The sequence below is a fragment of the Physeter macrocephalus genome, chromosome 7 (genome assembly GCF_002837175.3).
Source record: "Physeter macrocephalus isolate SW-GA chromosome 7, ASM283717v5, whole genome shotgun sequence".
In the NCBI taxonomy this organism is placed as follows: domain Eukaryota; kingdom Metazoa; phylum Chordata; class Mammalia; order Artiodactyla; family Physeteridae; genus Physeter; species Physeter macrocephalus.
Window position 1 is genome coordinate 79,421,239 of NC_041220.1, and position 7,597 is coordinate 79,428,835.

The 7,597-nt window shown below is 40.0% G+C and overlaps 1 non-coding gene across 1 annotated transcript; it reads right to left on the reverse strand.

The window, feature by feature from the left end:
* Positions 1–7,051: 7,051 nt before the first annotated feature.
* TRNAE-CUC (transfer RNA glutamic acid (anticodon CUC)) lies at positions 7,052–7,124 on the reverse strand. The gene has a single exon. It is a non-coding gene; the product is annotated as a tRNA-Glu (tRNA).
* Between the last annotated feature and the right edge of the window lie 473 nt (positions 7,125–7,597).

Sequence of the window (7,597 nt, forward strand, 5' to 3'; positions counted from 1 at the left end):
CAACTAGAGAAAGCCTGTGTGCAGCAACAAAGACCCAACCCAGCCAAAAATAAATAAATAAATAAATAAATAAAATATTAAATTACTTTTTAAAAAAAAGAAAGAAAAATAAAGTAATGCCCTTGGGGTACTCACCCAAAAATACAGGGACCACCATCAACCCGTAGAGTATTATAGCCAGCCATAGGGAACACATGTATACCTCCCGCATTGCCTTAGAACAATTACAGCCACCGCCCTTTTGATTAAGACCAAGAAAATCATTGTGGGATCCCTTTTAATCATTTTTATACCTTATGAAATAGAAATTCTCCTGAATTCTTATCACACTCAACATTTCTCATCAACCACATTACCTTCTATGAGGTCCTTTTGTTAACTGCTCCTCACAAAGCTCTTTTACAATGTAGTGACCTTAACCCTGCTACTATTTTCCCCTTTGTCACTGATGAAGTCCTTCACAACTGCTTAATGCTGATGGATCACCTCCTGACTCCTCATAATGATCTACAAGAAACTCTTGTAGGTAATGCTGACTTTTTATAGTTCACTGATGGTTCTTATTTAAAAGGTCAAATGATGGCAAATGTTGTGCTGGGTATACTATTGCAACTCCTTTGATGTTGCTGAGGCAGCATTTTTACCTAAGGCTACTTCAGCCCAACATGCTGAATTATATGCTCTTACATGCGCTTGTATTTTAGCCAAGGATAAAACTGCCTGTATGTATACTTATAGTAGATATGTTTTCAGAGTAACTCATGATTTTGGAATGCTGTGGAAGCAATGTGGCTTCCTTCCTTACAAAAATAAAAATGCCCCCTAAGTTCAGGAATTATTAGATGCAATACTTTTACTTGCCCCTTTAGCTATTAATTACTAACATTTCAGGGAATTCTAAACTTGACTCTTTGGAAGCTAAGGGAAATCACCTTGCTGATATTTCCACAAGGAGTGCTGCCCTTAAAGGGACCAACAGCAGCCAAACCTCTGTCATTGTCCATAGGGATATTACCCCAAATGATAACTTAGAAAAACTGGCTAGAAAAGGCCAGCAATTGGCCTCAGAAAAAGAAAAACAAGATTGGAAATTCAACAATTGTTGGTTTGATAAAAAAGAAAAAGCTCTGGTTTGGACTAAATAACAACCCAGTCCTATCAGAGACTCTAAAATTTCCACTCCTCACCACGGAACATGAATTAAACCATTGGTCTACTGACAAAATGACAGCCTTCTTGAATCACCATTGATGGGAAAACATTAACAGGGCCACAAAAAGTGCCTGACTCACTTGTCCCATTTACCCGAAGTACAACCCAGTGAAGTCTGTTTGTACTGCTCCCAGACATTTTAAACTGCCCAATGGACCATTCAAGTTCTGGCAAATGGATTTCATACAACTTCCTCCTTCTCATGGATATAAATATATTTGTAATGATGGTCTATATGTTTTCACACTGAACTGAAGCCACCATTACAGTATCATACAGAATAGTTTCACTGGCCTAAAATATCCTCTGTGAATGAAGTGACGAATAAATGAATGGCTGTCATAAGCCCATGTGGTCATTGGCTCTGAAACAAAATTACCTCAGTTTGAATCTCATCTCCCCACTTACTAGCTGTGTGATCTTGGACAAAATGACTTAACCTTTCTGTATTTCAGCTCCCTCATCTGAAATGGCTATAATTGTTACCTTATAGGATTGTTATGAAGATTTAAAATCTAGCACAGACTTCTCCTTCCTGGGAGAAATGGAGCAGATGTACTTTTTCCTATTTCTTCCACTAAATGCAACTAAAATCCCTGGATATTCTATATAGAACAAAATATAAGGAGACCCTAAGAAGTGTAGAGGGAAAGCAGACCAGCTAAAGATGTCAGGACCCAAGGAAGAATATAGTGGTGAGTTCCTTGGGTTTTCTTTTCACCAAATATATTCCAGTCTGGATACTGGAGAAGCCAGCAGCCTGGAAACACCAATGGTTGCAGACAGGAAAAAAAAAAAAAGCCCCAAGAGAAACCTGCTCTCTCCAGCCAAAGGACCAGGAAAGGGGTAGTCTAGCAAGACAGAAAACCTTTAAACAATAACTGCTTTACTTTAGGCAAACATCACAGAAAAGAACTGAGGCTCCACCCACACAATCTCCCATAAAGGCCCAGTGGGGAGCCAAGACTTCCACTCTTTCCAGGCTGTAATGAGTCATCCCAAACCCCCTGCCAGGGTAAACAGAGAAAGCCAAATGGAGAGCCATGACTTTCATCTCTGCTTGGTGGTAAAGAGCACCAGATCCTCCCCACCCCAGCTGCCAATGGAGACCGTATGGGGAGCCTGGACTTTCATCCGCACCCAAGGCACCCATCCTCTTCCTTGCCCAGTGATGTCAGAGTAAGCCTAGTAGAGAGCCAGGACTTTCACCATCTCTCAGTGGTAACAATGCCATATGCACCCCCACGGAGTTGGCAGAGGCCACAGAGGGAGCCAGAACTCCCACCCCCACTCAGCAGTAATGAAATGCCCCTTCTTCCACCGAGGGTATCACAGAGGGGAGCCAAAACTTCTTCTCACACCTGGCAGTGATGAGGTAGCAACCCCCTTTACCCACCAGAGCAGTGTCAGAGGAGGCTTGCTAAAACACAAGCTCTAAATAAGATCTAGAGTCCTATTAGAACATCCCAAATGCCCAGGTTTCAGTAAAAAAATCACTCATCATACCAAAAACCAAGAAAATCTCAAAGCGAATGAGAAAAAGACAATTAACAAATGCCAACACCAAGGTGACACAGATGTTAGAATTACTTAACAAGGATTTTAAAGCGGCCATCAATTGCAATTATAAGCATACTTGAAACAAATGAAAAAATAGAAAGTTTCAGCAAAGAAATAGAAAGTCTTAGAAAAGAAATAGGTTATAAAGGAGACCCAAACGGAAATTTAGAACTAAAGTATACAATAACCCAAATAAAAATCTTGATGGATGGGCTCAACAGAAGAATGGAAATTAGAAAGAAATTACCTAGCCTGAACAACAGAGAAAATGGATTTTTTAAAAAATTAACAGATAGGGCTTCCCTGGTGGCGCAGTGGTTGAGAGTCCGCCTGCCAATGCAGGGGACACGGGTTTGAGCCCTGGTCCGGGAAGATCCCACAAGCCACGGAGCAACTAAGCCCATGCACCACAACTACTGAGCCTGCACTCTAGAGCCCGTAAGCCACAACTACTGAGTCCATGCGCCACAACTACTGAAGCCCTCGCACTGTAGAGCCGGTGCTCTGCAACAGGAGAAGCCACCGCAATGAGAAGCCTGCACGTTGCAACGAAGAGTAGCCCCCGCTCACCGCAACTAGAGAAAGCCCATGCACAGCAATGAAGACCCAACGCAACCAAAAATAAATAAATAAAGTAAATAAATTTATTTTTAAAAAAGAAGGAAAAAAGAACACTGAAAGAGCAAAAATATAGGTAAATACAGTAGACTTTCGTTGTCTTGGGTTTTCAAAGTTATGTTGGGCAGTTGAAGCAAAAATTATAACACTGTCTAATGTCATTCTCAATGTATGTAGAAGAAATCATTAAGGCAATTATATTATAAACAGGGGAGAATAAAGGTACATAAAGGGAGGTAAGGTAAAATGACAACACCAATAAATTTTCTCCATATGTGAGAAGATGACATATAACTATACACACACATTGTACTGGAGCCCATAAGCCACAACTACTGAGTCCATGCGCCACAACTACTGAAGCCCTCGCACTGTAGAGCCGGTGCTCTGCAACAGGAGAAGCCACCGCAATGAGAAGCCTGCACGTTGCAACGAAGAGTAGCCCCCGCTCACCGCAACTAGAGAAAGCCCATGCACAGCAATGAAGACCCAACGCAACCAAAAATAAATAAATAAAGTAAATAAATTTATTTTTAAAAAAGAAGGAAAAAAGAACACTGAAAGAGCAAAAATATAGGTAAATACAGTAGACTTTCGTTGTCTTGGGTTTTCAAAGTTATGTTGGGCAGTTGAAGCAAAAATTATAACACTGTCTAATGTCATTCTCAATGTATGTAGAAGAAATCATTAAGGCAATTATATTATAAACAGGGGAGAATAAAGGTACATAAAGGGAGGTAAGGTAAAATGTCAACACCAATAAATTTTCTCCATATGTGAGAAGATGACATATAACTATACACACACATTGTACTGATGTCAAATTCCTGGTTTTGTTGTTGTTCAATAATTATATGAGGTAACCTTTGGGAAAAACTGGGTGAAGCATATGTGAGACTTCTCTGTAATGCAACTTCCTGTGAATCTACAATTATTTCAGAATTAAAAGCTATTAAAAAGTTAACATACAGGAACTTCCCTGGTGGTCCAGCGGTTAAGACTCCGCACTCCCAGTGCAGGGGGCCCGGGTTTCATCCCTGGTTGGGGAACTAGATCCTGCATGCAATGGGAAGAATATCTTTTAAAAGATATTTGTATAGTGAACAGCCTCGGAAGAAAGAGATAGTGTCTTCCTCTGGGGCAGAGGGCAGATTTGTTTCCTCTGCAGTATAATCAGACAGTAATATGATACTGTCACTCTCCAAGGCAAAGGTTGGGCAGATTTGCTTGCAGCCCATTATAAAAGATTGGGAGGGTTTTTTGTTTTTTGTTTTCTGTTTTGGCCGGGGGGCGGGGGGCCAAAATGAGCTGTATGAACAAGAAGCTTATGCAGCCTGCTATGTTGTGAGTAATAAAATCCTCTATCTGTAACCTGGGAGTCTCACGTCTTCTGCTAGATCCATGAACTGTGGCAAACTTTTAAGTGGGCAAAATCTGAGACTCTACAGTTCATAACACTATGCACAGAGGTGAATTCTGGGAAATGTAGTACCAGCTTAGCTAAATTGACAACACAAAAATCCAATGCAGAAGGCCAGAGGGAGAGAGGAGGAGGAGGGGGAGAGACACAAATGTGGCAAAAAGTTAGCACATGGTGCATCCAGAGGAAAGCTATGTCAGTATAAATGGTACTAGTCTTGCAACTGAAATGTACAAAATGGAAAAATCACTCAGACTGCTATGTGAGACAGTAGAGTGGGAAGAGTTGAAGCAGGGGTATTAGTTAGGAAGTCTCAAACAGCTATCCAAATCACAAACCAGAAATCTACTACAAATACTTCAGTCAGGACCTAGACTAATAATCTCCTAAATGGTGATCCTGCCTTGAGTCAAGCTCTACAAGTCATCCTTCATCTCGCTGCCAGGATGATTTTCAGAGATCTTTCTCTGACCAGTCATTTCCCCACTCAAAACCCTCATATATGGCATCACAATCTGTACCTCACACTCCATTTACACATTGCACTAGAACATTGGTCATCTTTGTTTCTACACACATCATGTTCTTTACATGGCGTGTTTGCTGTCTGGAACGTCCTTTCCACCTTGACTTCTTGCTGCATACATATTCACTCTTTCATATCTGTGACTGCAACATTCACTGGTGTTCTGTGACACTTTCCTGAACCTCACAATGAGAATATCCTCTTTTGCACTATTTCACTCCCTTACGCATGCTTCACTTGTTTCACACATCACACACTGTTGTATTTTTTATTGACAAGGCTATATTCCCATCTAGGCTTTGAGTGCCTTAAAGACAGAGACTGACTCATAGTTATAATCCGATGCAAAGGACAGGCAATATGTGTGGCAGCTGTTCTAGAACAGTTCATTGAAGTGAACTGAAAATCCTGCCACATTAAGAGAATTTAGGAAAAGCAGAGAAGACATAAAATGCTGAACATAAACTTTGCAGTGGCTGAATCCTAAGATGCCCACCCAAAGAGTCAGCTCTGAGTCACCTCTTCTGAGTTTCAAAATCACATAAATGAAGCAACTGAGCGTAGAATCTAACCACTTACTTTGAAGAGGGTTTCTTGGCTAGCTATTTGGGGAAATACAAAATTGTGTAAATATCTCTTTTAAAATAGAAAATCTGTGGATATTCAAATCAAGTATTAAATTGCAAGGCTAGCTTACCTCTCCAGAGAGAATGAATAACTTGCAAGGGGGGAAAATGGTCTAAACAAAATTTCTATTATGAATACACAATAGTATTTCTTATTTTTCCTGCATTATCATTTTGTACCTTCTGAGAGATGGAACTCAATTTCTATTTCTACCATTTAAACGGGCTTCCATTTAAATCTAAAAAAGCCAAATGCAGAGAAACAGAGAGAGACGAGTGGTGGTTACCAGGGACTGGGGGATATGGGAAATGGGGAGGTAGGTATTGGTGAAAGGGTACAGACTTCCAGTTATAAGATTAACAGGTTCTATGGATCTAATATAAAGCATGGTGATTATAGCTAATAATACCATATTATGTACTTGAAAGTTGCTAAGAGAGTTGATCTTAAGTGTTCTCACCAGAAAAAAGAAATGGCAATTATGGCACAGGATGGAGGTGGTAGCTAACACTATGATGATTATCATTTTGCAATATATAAATGTATCAAATCATCAGGCTTGTACACCTTAAACTTATACAGTGTTCTATGTCAATTATATCTCAATAAAGCTGGGGAAAAAAGGCCTCCATTTTAACAATAAAGTTGTTGAATTACTGTCTGATACTCTATGTTTTAGAGGAAATGTTGTAAATGGAACACTTTGTAGTTATTATTTCATAAAAGAACAGCTATAAAAATGCTTTGGAATAGGTAAAATATTTTTAAAAGCAAGGTTTTGTACTAAGCTGCCTATGATGTATTTGAATAAATTAATCCCAAAATACTAACTTGTAATAATAGTGTTTAACAGCACTAATACATAAAGGCAGTGTTAGGAAAACTGACGTTCTGAGCAAGAAGAACAAGGAACAGATGTTGTAATGATAACAGGTGACAGAAGAAAAAGCAGAATTCATCAGCTCCTACTTTGCTTTCATTTTCCATCACTGAGAACTATCCTCAAATTGGAAAAGGTAGGACCTACATGGGAAAGAGGGAATTTTTTTTTTTTTTTTGATCGCACCATGCAGCTTGTGGGATCTTAGTTCCCCGACCAGGGATTGAACCTGGGCCCTCTACAGTGAGAATGCAGAGTCCTAACCACTGGACCACCAGGGAATTCCCCTCATTTTCTAAAAAAAAGAAACTGTAAGCCAGTGAACACATTTTTCCTTGGCAAAATTCTGGAACGGATAATTAAGCAAATGGTTTGTGAATCTTTAGAAAAGTGGTAAAAACAAGGCCCAGCTTGAATTCACTAAGAAATAGGTGGATGTTGCTGATAGGTTTCCTACTCTCCCTGGTCTGACCCCTGCATAGTCGTACAAGGGAAGAAAGTGGTCCTTGGAGTGGAATGAGGCTGAATTTCCAAACACAGCTCCACCACTTACCAAAAGTGAGGCTTGGACACAACTTCTCTGAGCCTGTCATGTAACCCAAATGTAATGGAGCTTCTTTGGGCTAACTCTGCTCTCATCCAGGGCCTTCTTGGAGACCAATCTCACACACATGGTCTTACCACAAAACAACAACAATCCAAACTTTGAAGGCATTGATAAATAATGGGGAATATATTATATATGACACGTCAA